General features: G+C 47.4%; 1 protein-coding gene and 2 non-coding genes across 3 annotated transcripts in view; 2 read left to right on the top strand and 1 right to left on the bottom strand.

The window, feature by feature from the left end:
• The first annotated feature begins 4411 nt into the window (after window positions 1–4411).
• LOC126281584 (aminopeptidase N-like) overlaps window positions 4412–20473 on the top strand; it is a 330257-nt gene continuing 314195 nt past the window's right edge. Inside the window, exon 1 of the mRNA XM_049980666.1 lies at window positions 4412–4524. The gene's annotated coding sequence lies outside the window, so the exon portion shown is untranslated. The remainder of the gene's footprint in view (window positions 4525–20473) is intronic.
• On the bottom strand, window positions 14426–14499 carry Trnat-agu (transfer RNA threonine (anticodon AGU)). Its single transcript has one exon. It is a non-coding gene; the product is annotated as a tRNA-Thr (tRNA).
• Trnat-agu (transfer RNA threonine (anticodon AGU)) lies at window positions 15845–15916 on the top strand. The gene has a single exon. It is a non-coding gene; the product is annotated as a tRNA-Thr (tRNA).

Consider the following 20473-nt stretch of genomic DNA (forward strand, 5'->3'; position numbering starts at 1 on the left):
TGTGTGTGTGTGTGTGTGTGTGTGTGTAGTGTACTGTAGTGTTCGTGTTGTATGATGGTGATGATAATGATGAAACTACAGTGTGTGTAGCGTTGCACTACGAAATAAAGTGTGTCTAGGATGTACGGTGATTCGTGCTGAGAAACGAACAAACTTTTACGTCCATACAGATTGTAAAAGTGGATTTCCACATCTCCTAAGCCACTGTACCGATTTCAACCAAATTTGCTACACATATCATTTACTGTCTTGGACAAGAATCACTGTGGGGTGAAGAACTCCCCACGTAAAAGAGGGATGGGAGTGGGGGTGAAGACGCAGTGTATCCCAAGACAAGGGACTACCCATACCTTTGTCATTCAGCATTGGATAATGAGATCACTTAGAGATTTGCACCGTGCAAGACGTTTACATTTATTACTTCGTCGCTATTTATTCCATTTGCAACACTTCTCGCAGACATTATCCACATTTGCCACTGAATGTACATACAAAAATATATTATTCTACGGGATATAATTCATGAGATATCACGTTATGAACACTAAGATATGTTTGAAACTGCATCGTGCATGACGTTTTTATTTATTAGTTCTATACTACTAACCCTATTCGCAACACGTTTCGCAGCCATAGGCACATATGTCACTCGATGTACCTACAAAGTTACATCTTTGTACAGTACATAGTTCAGCAAATACCAGGATATGAACTTCAAGCTGCATGAAATTAAACATGCAGGGCAAAATTCGGCAGACATAGAGGTGAAATATGTGTACAATACGTGTGAAATATGTTAGAAAAACACAAGTATACTGTAGGGATAAGAACCACCAGTCTCCTAGCGGGGTGAGTGTGGTAACATGGAGAGAGGGAGAACGAGAAGGTGAACAGACAGCCAAGAGGAGGGGAAGATAGGCATAGATAAGAGGATGAGGAGGATGAGATGGGTAAAGATAGGGATGGGGGAAACGGAAAGAGAGAGGCGAGGGAAGGAGATTCTCAGATAAATGAAACAGGAGGAGCTGGAGAGGGACTGTGGGTGGAAGAGACAGGCAGAGAGATGGGGGAGAAGAGAATGGGCAGATAGAAAGGTAGCAGGAAATGGACAGAGAAAGGAAAGAGGGGAAGATGGACAGGGGGAGGAGGAGGAGGAGATGGACAAAGAGAGGGGGAAGAAGTTATTGACAAAGACAGTGGGAGAAGGAGATGGACAGCGGAGTGGGGAAGAGCAGATTGATAGAGAGGGGGAGGAGAAAGTGGAGAGAGAGAGGGGCAGGAGCAGATGGAGAGGGTGTAGGAGTTGGGCAGAGAGAGGGGATGGTAGAAACAGCCAGAGAGGAGGTGAAGGGCGAGATAGGCTGAGAGGGCTGCAGGGAGGAGGTGGACTGACAGACGACTGGAGTAAATACGTACCCAGGTGACGCCGGGTACTCAGCTGGTTACGAAATAAATTCTTCTCGAGTGTGTAAAAAGAAGACTACATTGTACACTATTGCTAAACCGAATGAGGTAGCACTGTTTTAAATGGGGTGTCCTTGTATTCACGAGGGCAGAGGCTCGAATTTTATCCAGGGATCTCGATGTAGGTTTTCCGTGGTTTCCCTAAACCACTTCAGGCAAATGCTGGGATGGTTCCTGCTATAAAGTCACAGCCGAGTACCTGTCCCATCCTTGTCAATCTGTATCTATATGTGTGAATTACGTTTCTTTTTTTTTTTTGCAGTTATAGTACTATGATATATCCAAATCCTTGTAAAAGTGATCTGTGGACGAATAAATCTACTACTGCTGCTACTACTACTACCACAACCACAACGACCAGGACAAAGTGTGTCATGCTAGGTCACTCATTTAGGAAGCTACTGAGATTGCAGACACCTAAATACCCAAGTCGTGTTGTGTGCGGCGGAGGGTACTGTCTGTACCAGTGTGACTTGCACCTCTTCCTGCTGGACTGCGAATGGTTTGTGGGGAGGAGGATTGCTGGCAAGCCTCTGTGTAGGATCGCACCTCTCTGATGTTATCTCCGTGATCGTCTCGTGAACTACACGTGGGAGGAAGCAACAGATAGGCTGACTCTTCTAGGAACATAAGCTTTCGGAGCTTAAGCAGTAGACCACCCTCCGCGGCGCATTGGCTCTTGCTGAACGGAACTCTAACGAAACGCACTGTTCTTCTTTGTCTTCTCCCCCCCCCCCCTCCCCAACAATCCTGTCTGGTATGACTCCTTCCGGACGAGCAATATTCATGTATTGGTCGAAAGAATGTTTGTAAGCTAGGTCCTTTGTTGATCAACAACATTTTCTGATGATTCTGCCAATGAATCTGTGTGGCATCTGCCTTACTGAGGAATAATTTTATGTGGACGTTCCACTTTATATAGCTTCGTACTGATAGTCCTTGACATTTTATAGTTGTGACTACTTCCAGTAATTCTTCTGCAAACCTGTAACGGCACAATAATGGGTCTTTCTGATTATACGGGGAGCGTTCGATAACTTATGCAACACTTCGTTTTTCTCAAAGAAGGTTATTTTTATTTAGGATTCCAATACACCGTATTCTTCCCCAAACTTTTGGCTACAGAAACCTACTTTTAAACATAATCTCCGAGGGGTTCAGTGCCATGGCCTTACGCCGCGTAACTGGGAGGGCCCGTATTCCCGCATTCCTACCACCCTCTGGCCGAAGTCGAAGCCGGCGTCTTGCTGCATCAGTAACCTACCTATCATCCACGTACTGCTTGCCGCTCAGTGCGTCCTTCATTGGGCCAAAGAGATGGAAAGTGCGAGATGCCGGCTGTAGGGTGGCCGTTGAAGAAAAGTCCAATAAAGTTTTGCGAGCCCCTCAACTTATCACCAATACTGTGGACTTACAGATCTGCGTCGTGTGTTTTCCCTATGTGCCTATGCTATTAGCGCCAGTTTTGTGTAGTGACACGTTGTTTGGCACCACATTCTGCAATTATCCTTAGTTTATGAGCATGAGCGTAGTTTCTGTTAGCTACGAGGTGCTCTGCAGGCACACGTCTTCCAGTACTCCAACTGGTGGAAGAGTTTGTCAGCATTACCGACAAAGACGTGCAGTTGAGCAGCGAGTTGTTACATTGTGATCCATCGATCACCTCGTATGAGACTGTCCGCACGTTCCACGGGTCGCAGCTGGGTACGGCCGGTCGAAACGCGTCAGTTCGGACAGGTTTGCGCGACCTTCTTGCGATGACGATAGACACGTCGCCCAACGACTCACCGTGCTTTTGTTTACTTCCAAGTCTGCACAACGTTTTTGCAAGCGCCTATGAATATCTGCAGTGCTCTTGTTTCCCGCTAAAAGAAACACAATGACATCTCTCTGTTTGGAATCCACCTCCGTTACAGACGTGTTTTTGAAGGCTACATGTAGCGCCGCCACACATCGGAACTTCGTGAAACAAAGGTCTGAAGCGGGGAATATTCCACGATGCCCCCGCAACTGGCTGATAAAACTAAATTGTCGTATCGGCCGCCGCACAGCAGCCGTCAACTCGGCGCGGCGTGCTACAACACGCGCGGCACACAGCGAGGCGCCGCACACGATGTCAACGACTGGCGCCAGTGAACGCGTCGTCGCGGGGTTAGCGGCAGCGCACACACCACTGTCGATACGGATTACCCTGGCGGCGCTGCCCTCGCCACCAGAGTGAGCAACCGTATAAGGGCGCCATCTAACAACTCTCTGATTGGCCGGACCTGCGGATTTAAGCGAGCTCCCTCAGCCCGTTTCACCAGTTCAATCGTCGCCGATGACTGTGCTACTACCCGGCTGCTGGATTCACGACCACCGAACCGTACTGTGGCCTCCCTGGCTGGAAACTTGCGACGCGTCGGTATCGACTCGTTGGCAGTGGTTTGGACTTGTATTCTCTACTAGTGACTCTGATTTCTCCGTGGCGCTATATCCAGCGAAGTGTTGTGTTGTCGAACTTAAGTTTTGTTTTCAGAGACAGAAGGTCAAATAAATTTGGTTATCACGGAATATTTGTTGTGCTATAGTGCGGACATAACACAACATAAATGTGTTCCGTTTCTTACTGAACGCTCCCTGTATATGCGCAATATTCCATATACGCATATTGGGAAAAGAAGTGGTCCAATAACACTGCCTTAGGGTACTCTGAAAGTTACTTTCCTGTCTGAAAATTTATTTCCGTTTAGAACGACATCCTGCCCTCTGATCATAAGAAACTCTTCAGTGCTGTCACACAGCTCGTCTGCCGTTCCTAGGGCTCGTATTTTGTTGATTAGGCTGCAGTGCGCAACTGACTGCCATACCATTCACTTTAGCAGCGCGACACCTGCTGAATGAGTGCAAAGAGCGCCACCACGTTATCTACAGATGGAGAGGGGCGGGGCAGCGCAGGTCTCTCTCGCCTCTCGCCGCGAGCACACTGTACGCCTGCAGCTAAAGTTCAGGGAGACGTCTCACAAAGGCGCCATCTGGAATCGGCTTCGCACGATAGCACCTCCGACCACTTTTAAGCAGGTCAGACGAAGATCATAGTTTCAGAAGTAGTGGACGGATTAGTGAATCAGCAACTATCTTCTCTTCTAACCACTGAATATTAAGTAAGAATAGTTTTGATCTTGCTGCGTTTTGGTGAGTGCTTCAAGAATTTCCTAATTACTGTTGTGTGTCTCACGACATTACATTTGCCGTGGTTCACGAATCTCACGCACAGACGTCTCTGGTATATGGAATGAAGTCAAACGTGTGTTATTTAAGTGCAGTACAATGAATCGATTTACGTTCGCGAAATTTTATTGAACAACTAGCTTACCGCCCGTTACTTCCCTTCCTTACACTGAATGGTCTGCACAGATTTTTTTATTTTCCTTTAATCGAATTTCTGCGTTGTTGACAAATCGCGACACCTTCTAAACTTTTCGCTATAGTTAAGGCCGTAGAAACATGGTCTTTTCCGAATATACTTCTGACCAAAACACGATTCCGGTAGCTGGAATCCAAGATGTTTTTAATTCGTACGTTTTGCGTTCTTGCGGTCATATTTCCATGAAACTTTATTCTCTGACTCATTTTTGTTCACAGCTGTTCGAGAAGTGAAAAACCAGTTTTCATAGATTCCGCTACAAATTTTTTTTAATACAACGAAATAGTTTTCTAAAAGCTTTCATCCCCTCTTTTACCCCCTAGGGGTCGAATTTCCAAGAACAATGAAACTCGGCCTTTTTTTATTTCTAAGCGAGAAGTCAAACAACAGCTTTCAAAGATTTAGCTTTAAAATTGCTTTCTCAACGAATTATTTCCGTACAACATTCACCCCCTATTTCACCTACTTACGGGTTGAATTTCCAAAAACAGTGAAACACATATTTATTACTTACATCAGAGAAGCCAAATTCAGATTTTTATAGATTTAGCTTTAAAAGTGCTTTCTTAAGGAATAGTTCTATACAACATATCGTCCCTAATTCACCAGCTCAGGGATTTAGTTTCAAAAACACTGAAATACGTATTTTTTAATTTGTAACTGAGGAGGCAAATGCCAATTTTCATAATGGAGCTATAAAAATACTTTACTGATTCTTTAATTACGATACATTTCCAAAAAAATCTTTTGACTGTTTCATCCCCCTAGGGGTTAAATTTCCAAAAACGGCGAAACATGTGTTTTTCATTTATGATGGAGGAACCAAACAACAATTTTCATAGATCTTGCTTCAAAATTGCCTTAATAGCGATATTTTTCAGAAAACATGTCATTCCTATTTCACTCCCTTGGGTGCGGAATTTCTAAAAATCCCTTCTTCAATATAAGAGCAACACCCTCTCCAAATTTCAAGTTTCTGTCCTCAGTGATTTGGCCTGGGCGGCGATGAATCAGCGAGTGAGCCAGTCAGTCTGTCTACACAATGCCTTTTGTGTAATTCCCGTCCTTGTAGGAAATCATAACGAAACGAAAGCTTCTTGTCTTTTTGGGTGAACACAGTTTTGTTTCAGTACCCAAACATGTTTGTAGAGTCTTCAATGGGTTTTCCTTTCATTCCTTCTGAAAGATGTACACATGCAATTTTATTTGGATTGGAAACACGACTATGTTGACATCAGAGGTTTTCATCGCTGTTTAGATTACACAGCAATGAAACCTCACCTCCGAATGTTTACAGAATCGAACTCCCTTGCAGAAAACGCCGTCTCTTCCGAACTGTATGGAGTAAAATGATATGATTTTGCACGTACAGTCAGTGATATATTTGGACATTGCCTGCAAAACGTGTAGCGCCTAGAATTAGCAGTGAAAAAGTAATAAATTTAATCATCAAGCTTGATTCTGAAATTTTACTGCATGAACGGCAAAAATGTTGAAAACGGTAACCTTTTTTCCTTTCATTATTTTGTGGGAAGTGTGAGTGAGGGAAAGTCTGATGAAGGGTTGAAACTATGTGTAAAGTTTATTGCAAGTCGCTAAACGTTCTAGTTCTCAAATACTAGATGAAATATTCGTAGTCCGAGTAATCCGCGAGCCGTGAGTTGATACTTGTCTCCCTGTGTTAACTTTTAACATAAGATTTTAATTCTTCGTGACTAGATTATGACAGCAACTGCTCTCAATCCCCATGTCGGAAAATGTGAACATCGTATTTCCAATTCTCTTGTTTTTATTCATCGTTTGAAGTTGATGTGTGCAGTCCCACGGATTTGCTCGTTAGTTTTGATGTTGTCTCTTTTTACCAGATTTCCTCTCGAAAATTCTTTGCAGTTAATTGGTGAAAAATTGGACGAAGAAACAACTAAGATTTGTCGTCGTGTGTTGACTGTGACGTATTTCTTATTTAATGACAATTACTCTGAACAAACTGACCGAATGGCTATGGGGAGTTCACTTGTTTGTGGAGATGGCCACATGGGACGGATGCTCTGAAACAATTCTTAAATCATTTTAATTGTTTGCACTGCAATATCAAATTCCCGATGGAAGCTGAAAAGGATGGAATACTTTTTGGATGTCACCGTCTACCGGGGCGGGGGGAGGGGGGGGGATGATTGGACACTAGAACACGGTGTTTACCGTACGCTACGCATACGTACCGGTATCTTCATGCATCGAGTTATCATCCATAGTACGAACGTAAAGGGGTCCTACGTACACTGGTAAACAGAGCTTACGCCATCTCAGATGCATACAGGTTAACAGAAGAACTGGATCATCTAAAAGCATTGTTCAGAGTGGCTGTACCGACAATCAGATCCGTCGTGCTCTACAGGCTGAACCTCCGCGGGAACCGACAGGAGATACAAGTAAATCAGTGGCATTGCTACCTTTCACGGGAAGCTTCTCCCCGAACACATTAAAAGTGTATTCCGTCCGCTACCTAAGACTACGGCCCACTGGGCTCAATTAAGGATGATTTGGGTCTGAGGGAACCCGGTGTCTACAAAATCACCTGTCATTGCGGGAAAGCCTATAATATTGGACAAACGACTCGTACGGTCCAGGGTCTATGCGATATTCGGCCTGTGTACTGAAAGAACCCATTGAAATCTGTCAATATTACTCGTATAAACAGAGATAAGGGCTATCCTTCATGTAAGAGTTGGAACCCTGTTTTGTTTGTTATTGAAAAACAACGGTCTTCAATTCGGTCATCGAACGATGTCGACATTTTGTGATATCGATTTACCGTTTTCGCGAGTTTTCACCAATGATGTTCTTTCGTTTTTCTGCATATGAAACACTTAAAATCAAATTCTTGTGGTCCCTTAGATAGACAACATGTAACTGAGATCATGAAACACAAACCTTGAACCTTGAAGCCGTTTGCTAATATCCGAGCGAATGCTGTCCGTGCGACTAAGGGGGTAGTATGAAACACGTATCAAGTACATAAAAAGATTGAAACTCCTATAAATTTTATGTAATTCTTATCGATGTATTACTACGCATTGATGGTTGTAGCCATCTCTAACCGCTATATCCATTTTGAGTCGCTCTTTATTTTACCTTCTGCATGAGGATGTCACGGTTCACACAACCAAACCCTTATCCTTTACACAAAACACCCTCAATCGTAGTGATTACAGTACGTAATCTGTCAAGGCAACCATAGCAACGTTTATGCCTGACAGTAATTTGTAACTTTTTAGCCATCGAATCCGGGATTGCCGATACACTTAACTTCCAGACACTAGTTCGAAAGTCGCACAGTACAATGCATGCACGCTGCATGCTAAACCTTCGATACCTTCACACATGTTGTAACAGGCTAATGTCCGCTCGTATCACATATGTGCTGCACAGCTTGATGCCTACTCAAACATGATAAGCTTTTTAATGAAAGAATGGAAAACAGGATGTACATGAGACCAGGCTGGTTATCAGATAAGGTCTACTCGTAAAAAAACAACTTTCGTTGCTTATCTCAGTTCCTATAATCCAAGAAAAATAAACCCTCTGACGCAACAGCTTACTAATCCACTCAGACGATTCTGATCCCCAGCCGTGCGCTGTTCAGAGAGAGAGTCCCACAAGACGCTGCCTTTTCTGGTATTAAAACGACTTTTTTGGCGTAGTGTAATCGGCTTCCGACGTCTCCATTCGTCCCTCGTTGACGTCGATATTGTTGTGACGTGACGTTTGAGACGGTAGTTTCCTATAAAACTGTATATCGGAAGTCGTGCGGTGTGATGCAGCACGGTGCACACATTTTCTTCGGTACCCTCACACGTTTCAACCTGTGGGCGAGTACACTTGTTTCTGTTCTACCACAAATGCAGTGCGTAACTCGATACACACACAAACGTGATAAGCGCAACAGAATTAAAGGAACGCTTTTCCAAAACCACATAATTTCCAGCCGTTGCGACACTTAAGATTGAAATTTATCTCAAAGGTGTCTGCAGCCTTCCCCTGTTACGGCACTTGAAACAAAGTGTCAAAACGTGCGTCAGGTCACAGTTGAGAAGCTCGTGCGACGTGTAAGGCGGGTCACTGATGTCACACTGGCACCGAACTGCACCACAGTCCTGCCCAATGCCACCGTGGCCGTGCCAAGCGATCGGAAGGTCGACATACCCCATCTCACCCCCATTACACCCCTGCTCCTGGCGCTGCTGTGACCGAGGTGAGAGCCACAAAAGCCCGCACTTTCCTTATCAGAAGCCGAGGAAAACATTCCATGCTCAGCGTCTCTGGGGATCGGCACGAAAAGGCCTCAGGGGTCGGCGTAAAGGGCCTCAATGTAGTAATCTTGTAGTAACAGCGGTAGAACATTACGTAGGAAATCAGCATACATTGCACCATTTAGATTGCCATCGATAAAATGAGGGCCAATTATCCTTCCTGCCATAATGTCGCACCATACATTAACCCGCTAAGGTCGCTGATGTTCCACTTGTCGCAGCCATCGTGGATTTTCCGTTGCCCAATAGTGCATATTATGCCGGTTTACGTTATCGCTGTTGGTGAATGACGCTTCGTCGCTAAATAGAACGCGTGCAAAAAATCTGTCATCGTCCCGTAATTTCTCTTGTGCCCGGTGGCAGAACTGTACACGACGTTCAAAGTCGTCGTCATGCAATTCCTGGTGCACAGAAATACGGTATGGTGCAATCGATGTTGATGTAGCATTCTCAACACCGACTTTTTTGAGATTCTCTATTCTCGCGCAGATTGTCTGCTATTGATGTGCAGATCAGCCACGACAGCAGCTAAAACACCTACTTGGGCATCATCATTTGTTGCAGGTCGTGGTTCATTCACATGTGGCTGAACACTTCCAGTTTCCTTAAATAACGTAACTATCCGGCGAACGGTCCGGACACTTGGATGATGTCGTCTAGGATACCGAGCAGCATACACAGCACACGCCCGTTGGGTATTTTGATCACAGTAGCCACACATAAAACCGACATCGACCTTTTCCGCAATTCGAAAACAGTCCATTTCAACACGGGTAATGTATCACGAAGCAAATACCGTCCGCACTGAAGGAATGTTACGTGATACCACGTACTTATACGTTTGTGACTATTACAGCGCCATCTATCAAAAAGCGAAAAAGTGGTCCAACTAAAACATTCACATATCTTTACGTTCTACACGAATATGTAATAAAAATGAGGGTTCCTCTTTAAAAAGCGCAGTTGATAGCCGTTTGACCTATGGCAGCGCCATCTAGAGGGCCAACAATAGCGCCATCTGGTTTCTCCCTTCAAGCTAGACAAGTTTCGTTCTTTGTAATTTTTTCGTTTGACGCTTATTTCGTGAGATATTTGGCACGGTCACCATAAATGGAGCACCCTATATACTGAATCACTAAAGAATCTGGTACAGGCATGCGTATTCCAAAACAGAGATACGTAAACAGGCAGAATACAGCGCTGCAGTTGGCACCGCCTGCATAAGACATCTATATATATATATATATATATATATATATATATATATATATATATGTATATATATATATATACTCCGCCAGCCACCAAGTCGGCATTTCCCTTCGCCCACCCCCTACCGCTGAGGACATCATCAGATTCCTCACCCTCGTCCTTCAGAATGTTCATCCTCTTCAGCGCCCCACACCCTTCAACAGATATCCCTCGCCACCCGTTCCGTTTTCCAACTAAAAATGTACGCCACCTACTCCCACAACCAGGCCCATTTCACCTTCTCCCGTCTTGACACCCTCGTGTAAATCCCTGTCATGGCGCGACAGCACCGTATCCTTTTCAACAACACCCGCTCCCTTCCCGCCAACAAGAACCTCTTCCTGCACACCCTTGGCACCCACCTCGTGGATGCCTTCCTCCTCAATGAAACCTTTCTCCAACCCCACCACACCGTCCACACATCGCCCTACCTCCTTCACCGCTCCGATAATCCCCTCCTGATTGCGCGTGGCGGAGTTGCCATTGGTAACCGCAGCCAGTTCCCCGTTCAGCTCCAACCTCTCCTTCCCGACCCCACCGAACACCTGATCCTTAGTTTCTTCTTCCCCGGCCTTGCCGTTACATGCGGTACCATCTATGTCCGCCCTAACGCCCCTATTCCCCTCTCCCACATTGTCCATACCTTCTCCTTCTGCGTGATCGCCGCCGACCTCAACATCCATAGTCGTTTCGCCGCCCAGTTACGGCGGTGGCATCGGTTCCTCTCCTCCCTTCAAGGCGACCTCATCCCCATCCCCCAGCACACCCGTCCTGAATCCAACTCCACTCTCGATGTTATCCTTTCCTCCCCCAACCTCCTTGGCCGCATAACGGTGGATGTCCAGGACCCTATTGGTAGCGACCATCTTCCTGTGTTCCTCACCATTTCAGACGGTCGTCGTCCCCGCCCCGACCCTCGTAATGACCCTCCCGCTAAGTACGTCCATGACTATTCCCGTGCCAACTGGAATGCCTACCGGGACACCCTCTCCACCCAGGTCGATAACCACCCCTTCACCTACACCACCCTGACGATGTAACCTATGCTGCCTCCTGATGCACCCGTTTAAATGCTACCCTACCTATAAACTCGTCCAAGTTCTGGTCAGCCTTCTGTCGCCTTTCTGGCACTAAACCCTCCCCCCTACTATCCTCTTCTCCATGATCACCCATTCCCTGACAGCCTTAGTAACGCCAATCACTTTGCCTCCTACCTCTCTGATGTATTTTCGATCCCTGATGATCCACAGTTCGATTAATCCCTCTTCCCGGATGTCCACGATCGAACTGGCACCTCTGTCACTCCCCTCGCACCTGGTTTCGAGTACTTGGACAACATTGCACACACAGAACGAACGAGCTTATGACTGCGCATTGCATTCCGGTCTCCTCTTCAAGCTCCAAACCTTCACCATTCCCATCAACTACGTTCGTCTGATCGGCTCCTTTCTCTCCCACCGTCCTTCCTATGTCACCATCCATAGCATGGATTCCTACACTTTATTTCCCTCCGCTGCTGTGCCCCAAGGCTCCGTCCTCTCCCCCCTTCTGTACCTTCTGTATATGGCGGACATGCCGCCGCCGTCACCCCCCATCCACCTTCTCCAGTTTGCTGATGGCACTGCCTTCCTTGCCCTTGCCCCCACCCTGCAGCACTCCCAACACCTTCTTCAATCCCATCTTGACCAGTTCACTGCTTGGTGCAACCAGTGGTTGCTCAAGGTCAATCCCTCCAAAACCCAGGCGATCATTGTAGGCAAAACCACCCCTCTTTACCACCTCCTTGATTTCTATCTCACCATCTATGGCCAGCCAATCGCCCTCACCCCCACCCTCAAGTACCTTGGCGTCACCCTTGACCGTCGCCTCTCCTTGACCCCCCATCTCTGGACAATCCAAGCCAAGGCACACTCACGATTCCATCTCCTCAAGCTCCTTTCGGGCCGTAAGTCGGGTCTGGACCCCCCCACCATCCTAAACACCTATAAATCCCTCATCCGCCCTATCCTTTGTTACACTCATCCGACCGGATCTCCGCCCCCCCCTACATTTTATAAATCCCTTCAAAGCCTTGAACGCCATGCTCTCTGCGTCGCCTATCGCATCCATCTCCCCTCCCCCACACGGATCCTGTACGATCTCATTCCGTTCCCCCACCTCCTCCTTTTCCTTGAAAGTATACGGATCCTGTACACCTCTCACAAACTCGATCCTCCTCACCCACTTTTCTCGCCCATCCTCTCCCACACCCGCCAGCTGCCGCGCCTGTATTCCCATGTCCCACCCAGACTCCATCTCTCCACCCTCCTTACCCTCTCCCAAGGTGGCTTCTGCCAGCTCCCCCTCCCTGATGATGTCCTGCTCCCCTCCATGTACCCCTCCTATCAACTTTGATCCTCCCTGCCCCACTTCCCATGTCTTTGCCTTTAGGCACGCTCCCTCCTTTCTCTCCTTTTACCCCGTCCCCTCCCTCCACCCCTCTTCCCCCGGGCTTCTTTCCCTTTGTCCCCTCCCCCTCTCTCCCCTGCCTATGGCATCTGCTCCCCCCCTCTCGCTCTCCTACCCCCCACCCCTCCTTCTCTCTTGGCAGGTCCCCGGACTCGTACACAGTTAGTGAACATTCGCACACCGAAGAACAACACCTCGTGTTTGTGTGTGTGCCGTCGTTTGTGCTTAAGTGGTTCAGTGTTATTCGTTTTGTGCACCTACGTTCACGTGTGCCAATTTTCGTCTATGTATGTGTCCACATGTCTGAACAACTTTTATCTTGGACTCTATACCCGTGAACGACTCCATGTATTTTAAAGAGTGTTTGTCTCCGTTTATATGTCCACCGTATTTTTATCTCACATTGTCTTCATTTGTATCTTGTGTGTTTCTCTGAGGCCAAAGAGCGGCGTAGTATGCTGCTGCAGGCCTGCCTGTAAACAGGTCTGAAAATAACAATGAAGAAAAAAAAACGAAGTCGTGTGTGGCGGAGGGCACAATTCGCGCTAAAGTCATATTCCCCCTCCCCTCTATTCCATTCGCAGATTGCACGAGGGAAAAAAGACTGTCTGAACGCCTCAGTACGAGCTTCAATTTCCCTTATCTTTGAATGGTGATCAATGCGCGATTTGAAAGTTGGTAGCAATAATATATGCTCTACATCCTCGGTGAAGAACGGATTTCGGAATTTAGTGAGCGGTCCCCACCGTTTAGCGCGCCGTCTATCTGCAAGTGTATCCCACTTCAAACTTTCTATCAGATTTGTAACGCTCTAGCGACGACTAAATGTACCCCTCACGAATCTTGCCGCTCTTCTTTTGATCTTCTCAATCTCTTGAATCAGACCAAACTGGTAAGGGTCCCATACAGACGAACAATTAACACTGGACGAACTAATGTATTGTAAGCTATTTCCTGTGTTGAAGGACTGCATCGCTTCAGTATTCTACCAATAAACCGCAATCTACAGTTTACCTTACCCGTTACTTGTGTTATCTGATCATTCCATTTGAGATCATTTCGAATATTCACACCGAGATACTTGATGGATGTGACCACTTCCAAACACTGGGCATTTATTTTGTACTCGTACATCAATGGGGATTTTCGCCTTATACGCAATAGGTTACACTTACTAATATTGAGAGGTAACTGCCAGTCATTACACCACGCATTAATTTTCTGCAAATCCTCACCGGCCGCGGTGGCCCAGCGGTTGTAGGCGCTACAGTCCGGAACCGCGTGAGTGCTACGGTCGCAGGTTCGAATCCTGCCTCGGTCATAAATGTGTGTGATGTCCTTAGATTAGTTATGTTTCAGTAGTTTTAAGTTCCAGAGGACTGATGACCTCAGACGTTAAGTCCCATAGTGCTCAGAGCCATTTGAACCATTTTTGCAAATCCTCACCGATTTTATAATTAAATGTGTCCTTTGAGACTCCCGTCTCGTTATTATCTCACGACAATGATCAAATATGATTGAAGCAGACTAAATCAATTAAAATTTGTGTCGCGGCCGGGACTCGAACCCGGGTCTTCTTGCTTACTAGGCAGATATGCTACCACTACACCACCGAGCCACTATGGCAGACATAGCTGCACGAACTACCTAGGTCGAGTTCCCTCCCCAACACAAACTTTAATTCATTTTCCCTTAATACCGTCACTATTGCCAGGGCTCGCCGGTATTGGCGAGCTACCCAGCATTGGACGTAGCGGGACGTCTGCTGTACCATATGGTGATCTTCTCAGATCTTATAATTAAATGTGTCCTTTGAGACTCCCGTCTCGTTATTATCTCACGATAATGATCAAATATGATCGAAGCAGACTAAATCAATTAAAATTTGTGTCGCGGCCGGGACTCGAACCCGGGTCTTCTTGCTTACTAGGCAGATATGCAAAAATGGTTCAAATGGCTCTGAGCACTATGGGACTTAACGTCTGAGGTCATCAGTCCTCTGGAACTTAAAACTACTGAAACATAACTAATCTAAGGACATCACACACATTTATATTATCGTGAGATAATAACGAGACAGGAGTCTCAAAGGAAACATTTAATTATAAGATCTGAGAAGATCACCATATGGTACAGCAGACGTCCCGCTATGTCCAATGCTGGGTAGCTCGCCAATACCGGCGAGCCCTGGCAATAGTGACGGTATTAAGGGAAAATGAATTAAAGTTTGTGTTGGGGAGGGAACTCGATCTCGGTAGTTCGTGCAGCTATGTCTGCCATAGTGCCTCGGTGGTGTAGTGGTAGCATATCCGCCTAGTTATAAGAAGACCCGGGTTCGAGTCCCGGCCGCGACACAAATTTTAATTGATTTAGTCTGCTTCGATCATATTTGATCATTATCGTGAGATAATAACGAGACAGGAGTCTCAAAGGACACATTTAATTATAAGATCTGAGAAGATCACCATATGGTACAGCAGACGTCCCGCTACGTCCAATGCTGGGTAGCTCGCCAATACCGGCGAGCCCTGGCAATAGTGACGGTATTAAGGGAAAATGAATTAAAGTTTGTGTTGGGGAGGGAACTCGATCTCGGTAGTTCGTGCAGCTATGTCTGCCATAGTGCCTCGGTGGTGTAGTGGTAGCATATCCGCCTAGTTATAAGAAGACCCGGGTTCGAGTCCCGGCCGCGACACAAATTTTAATTGATTTAGTCTGCTTCGATCATATTTGATCATTATCGTGAGATAATAACGAGACAGGAGTCTCAAAGGACACATTTAATTATAAGATCTGAGAAGATCACCATATGGTACAGCAGACGTCCCGCTACGTCCAATGCTGGGTAGCTCGCCAATACCGGCGAGCCCTGGCAATAGTGACGGTATTAAGGGAAAATGAATTAAAGTTTGTGTTGGGGAGGGAACTCGACCTAGGTAGTTTGTGCAGCTATGTCTGCCACAGTGCCTCGGTGGTGTAGTGGTAGCATATCTGCCTAGTAAGCAAGAAGACCCGGGTTCGAGTCCCGGCCGCGACACGAATTTTAATTGATTTAGTCTGCTTCGATCATATTTGACCTCACCGATTTGTTCACAACTTTCGTGTGATACTACTTTCCTATAGACTATAACATCAACCAGATCGTTTAAGTTAATCGTAAAAAGCAGCGGATCTATTACGCTGCCCTGGGGCACACCTGAAGCTACTCTTGTTTCTGTTGACGTCACTCCGTTCAGGACGACATACTGCTCCCTGTCTGTTAGAAAACTTTCTACCCAACCATATATATCATCGGATAGACCGTAAGCGCGCAATTTTCAGAGCAAGCGACAGTGCGGAACTGAGTCGAACGCCTTTCGAAAGTCGAGAAATATGGCTGGTATCTAGAGCCCGTTGTATATCATACACGAAGAAGACCAGCTGTGTCTCGCATGACCGCTGTTTCCTAAACCCGTGTTAGTTTCTGCAGATGAGCTTCTCAGAGTATAGTGTCTAGAGCAGATGCTAGATCGGTTACTGCTCCTACAACGGCAGATGATCAAGATTTAAGTGAATTTGAACGTGCTGTTACAGTCGGCGCGCAAGCGCTGGGACACAGCATCTCTCCGGCAGCGATCAAGTGGGGATTTTCCTGTACGACTGTTTCACGAGCGTACCGTATATATCAGGAATCTGGTAAAATATCAAATCTTATACATCGCTGCGGTTGCAAAAAGATACTGCAAGAACAGAACCAACGACGACTGAAGAAAACCGTTCAACGTGACACAAGTGCAACCCTTCCGCAAACTGCTGCAGATTTCAACGCTGGGCCATCAACAAATGTCAGCGTTCGAAACACACAACGGAACATCATCTATATGTGCTTTCGGAGCCGAAAGTCCACTCGTCTGCCCTCGATGACAGCTCAACACAAGGCTTTACGCGTCGCCTGGACCCATCAACACCGACATTGGACTGTTGATGACTAGCGACATGTTGCTTGGTCGGGCGAGTCTCGGTTCATATTGTATCGAGCGGGTGGATGACTATGAGTACGGAGACAACCTCATGAAGCCATACACCCTGCGTGTCAGCAGGAGACTGTTCAAGCCGTAGCAGGCTCTGTAACGGTGTGGGACGTATGCTGTTCAAGTGTTATCGCATCCGTGATACGTGTAGATACGACTCTGACAGATGACACGTAGGTAAGCATCCTCTCCGATCACCTGCATCCATTCATGTCCATTGTGCATTCCGACGGAGTTGGGCAGTTCCAGCAGAACAATGCGTCACGTCACAAATCCAGAGTTGCTACAAAGTGGTTCCAGCAACACTCTTTTGAGGTTAAACACTTCCACTCGCCATCAAACGCCCCAGACGTGAACATTATTGAGTGAATCTGGTATGCCCTAGCAACATGCTGTCCAGAAGAGATCTACACCCCGTCATATTCATACGGATTTATGGATAGCCCCTCAGAATTCACGGTGTCAGTTCCCTCTAGCACTACTTCAGACATTAGTCCATGCCATGTTGTGTTGCGGCACTTCTGCATGTTTGCAGGGGATTAACACGATATTAGGCTAGTGTACCAGATTCTTTGGCTCAATCGAAAACGACAGTTTTCAGAGTGATGAGCAAGGAGAAGACATTCTTCAGAACGTATGCATGTTTGACTGGCAGCTGCTTTTTTATTTAAAACCCGAATATAGACCGCTTTCAGTCACAAATCATTTTCACAGATTAGGGTTAAAACAGTTTAAGCCACAACATCACATCTGTGATTACTTAAATAATGGCCACGTTTCATACGTAGAGCATATCATGAAGTCCAATGCGGCGCTGGGCTAGTGTCAGTACTAGTCGAGGGAAAGGGAAATTTTATCAACATTTAATGAAGGCGCGGTTGGGCGATGAAGTCTGGGGCCGCTGGCAGAGTGTGGTAACAGTCGACAGCCAGCAGGCCAGGCAAGGTAAACACGGCACTCGCGGGCGCGGAGCTGCGACGGTGGTATTGCAGGCACAATTTGCTTTGAGTGGAGCAACAACGAGGTGGGAAACTGCAGCGTTGCTTGAAGTTAGGCGATGTATGAGGCAGGGCACTAGGACAGAGCCAGGAGGGCGATTTGTAAGTGGCTGACGGGTAGGAATTTATCCCTGCCATAGTTTCTGTCTCTCTCTGACACTGTGTCAGAAGCGAGGGAGAAACCAATATAAATAGACGGGAGATTTTAACTAGGGAGAGTGTGCCAGGTCAGTCGAGTGTCAGGACGGGCCTGTCCTGGTCTACACTTCTATGGGCCAGTGTGGTAGCAATGTTATAAGTATTTGGCATAAAGTTGTACTTTGTTTATACACTCCTGGAAATGGAAAAAAGAACACATTGACACCGGTGTGTCAGACCCACCATACTTGCTCCGGACACTGCGAGAGGGCTGTACAAGCAATGATCACACGCACGGCACAGCGGACACACCAGGAAACGCGGTGTTGGCCGTCGAATGGCGCTAGCTGCGCAGCATTTGTGCACCGCCGCCGTCAGTGTCAGCCAGTTTGCCGTGGCATACGGAGCTCCATCGCAGTCTTTAACACTGGTAGCATGCCGCGACAGCGTGGACGTGAACCGTATGTGCAGCTGATGGACTTTGAGCGAGTGCGTATAGTGGGCATGCGGGAGGCCGGGTGGACGTACCGCCGAATTGCTCAACACGTGGTGCGTGAGTTCTTCACAGTACATCGATGTTGTCGCCAGTGGTCGGCGGAAGGAGCACGTGCCCGTCGACCTGGGACCGGACCGCAGCGACGCACGGATGCACGCCAAGACCGTAGGATCCTACGCAGTGCCGTAGGGGACCGCACCGCCACTTCCCAGCAAATTAGGGACACTGTTGCTCCTGGGGTATCGGCGAGGACCATTCCGCTCACGCCCCAACATCGTGCAGCCCGCCTCCAGTGGTGTCGCGACAGGCGTGAATGGAAGGACGAATGGAGACGTGTCGTCTTCAGCGACGAGAGTCGCTTCTGCCTTGGTGCCAATGATGGTCGTATGCGTGTTTGGCGCCGTGCAGGTGAGCGCCAAAATCAGGACTGCATACGACCGAGGCACACAGGGCCAACACCCGGCATCATGGTGTGGGGAGCGATCTCCTACACTGGCCGTACACCTCTGGTGATCGTCGAGGGGACACTGTATAGTGCACGGTACATCCAAACCGTCATCGAACCCATCGTTCTACCATTCCTAGACCGGCAAGGGAACTTGCTGTTCCAACAGGACAATGCACGTTCGCATGTATCCCGTGACACCCAACGTGCTCTAGAAGGTGTAAGTCAACTACTCTGGCCAGCAAGATCTCCGGATCTGTACCCCATTGAGCATGTTTGGGACTGGATGAAGCGTCGTCTCACGCGGTCTGCACGTCCAGCACGAACGCTGGTCCAGCTGAGGCGCCAGGTGGAAATGGCATGGCAAGCCGTTCCACAGGACTACATCCAGCATCTCTACGATCGTCTCCATGGGAGAATAGCAGCCTGCATTGCTGCGAAAGGTGGATATACACTGTACTAGTGCCGACATTGTGCATGCTCTGTTGCCTGTGTCTATGTGCCTGTGGTTCTGTCAGTGTGATCATGTGATGTATCTGCCCCAGGAATGTGTCAATAAAGTTTCCCCTTCCTGGGACAATGAATTCACGGTGTTCTTATTTCAATTTCCAGGAGTGTATGTACTTGTTTGGGATATATTGCGCCTCCGGGGACACAACACCAGGGTGCGACGGAAAGGCAGCCTGGAACTCGGAGATCACACGGTCTGCCTGAAACAGGGCATTGACAGCGGTCTGCAGTGGGTCCAGGAGGGGCTCGGTTCCGTTCCAGTCTAGGGGCCAAGTTTGCTTCCCACCTGGCGTACTAGGGTCCAGGAGAGGCGTATGCTGCAGGATTTCGATCACTTTCAGTGGCTGCCGGTATGCAGCCCTCCAGTGTCCTCAGAGAAGGCTTGAAACGTCCCAGTTGCCAGCAGTCTCAAAAGATGTCAACAACCTCTTCCTGTTGTTCATCGCATTGTGAAATGTGTGGGCATCGACGTCTCTGTGAGACGGGTGTTCCGTCGAGATTCTTCACGCTACCACTCTTTTCGCGCCGATTCTGTCTCGAATGTTTTCCCGGGTCACTCGCAATAAACCGCGTGAATTCGACACTGTGTTTCGTGGTTCTAGCCTCCAGAGCCGTTAAAAGAGGTGGTGAATTGCGGGTAAGTCGGAGTGTGGCAACGTTCTGCTCGTGTGACAGGGTTTTAATGAAGTTTGGTGCCACTGGTACACCACTGGCCCACCTCACACGTCACGTCGGCACACCTCGCTGTTCGAAGTACCGTCGAGCTCGAGGCGCCACAGTGGCAGGTTGTACGAACCTTGGAGCTAAATTACAAACTTGAGCGTCGCAGTGGGAGCGAAATACGCGGGTTTAGAAAAAGTGCTCGTTTAATTCTGCTGCGCAGCGCACATCTACACTCCTGGAAATTGAAATAAGAACACCGTGAATTCATTGTCCCAGGAAGGGGAAACTTTATTGACACATTCCTGGGGCAGATACATCACATGATCACACTGAC

This window comes from Schistocerca gregaria, chromosome 7 (assembly GCF_023897955.1).
Source record: "Schistocerca gregaria isolate iqSchGreg1 chromosome 7, iqSchGreg1.2, whole genome shotgun sequence".
In the NCBI taxonomy this organism is placed as follows: Eukaryota; Metazoa; Arthropoda; class Insecta; order Orthoptera; family Acrididae; genus Schistocerca; species Schistocerca gregaria.